Here is a 210-nt window from a genome sequence, read left to right on the forward strand (position 1 = left end):
CCATTTAACAAGTTGCAAAGATAACTTCATTAATCTAGATTCTAGCTTTAGAACGAAAATGGAGATTGGAAATGGAGATTCTCTTCTGATACTTGGTGTAGGAACTATTGGTGGTCAGACACCTACAGGTAAAAACTGATTTATCATGTTTATTTTGCTTCTGATGTCAGTCAAAATCTGTTGAGTGTAGGACAATTGATTGATGACAAA

Source organism: Theobroma umbraticum, unplaced genomic scaffold (genome assembly GCF_002168275.2).
Source record: "Theobroma umbraticum cultivar Fairchild unplaced genomic scaffold, ASM216827v3 scaffold_86.0, whole genome shotgun sequence".
Taxonomy (NCBI): domain Eukaryota; kingdom Viridiplantae; phylum Streptophyta; class Magnoliopsida; order Malvales; family Malvaceae; genus Theobroma; species Theobroma umbraticum.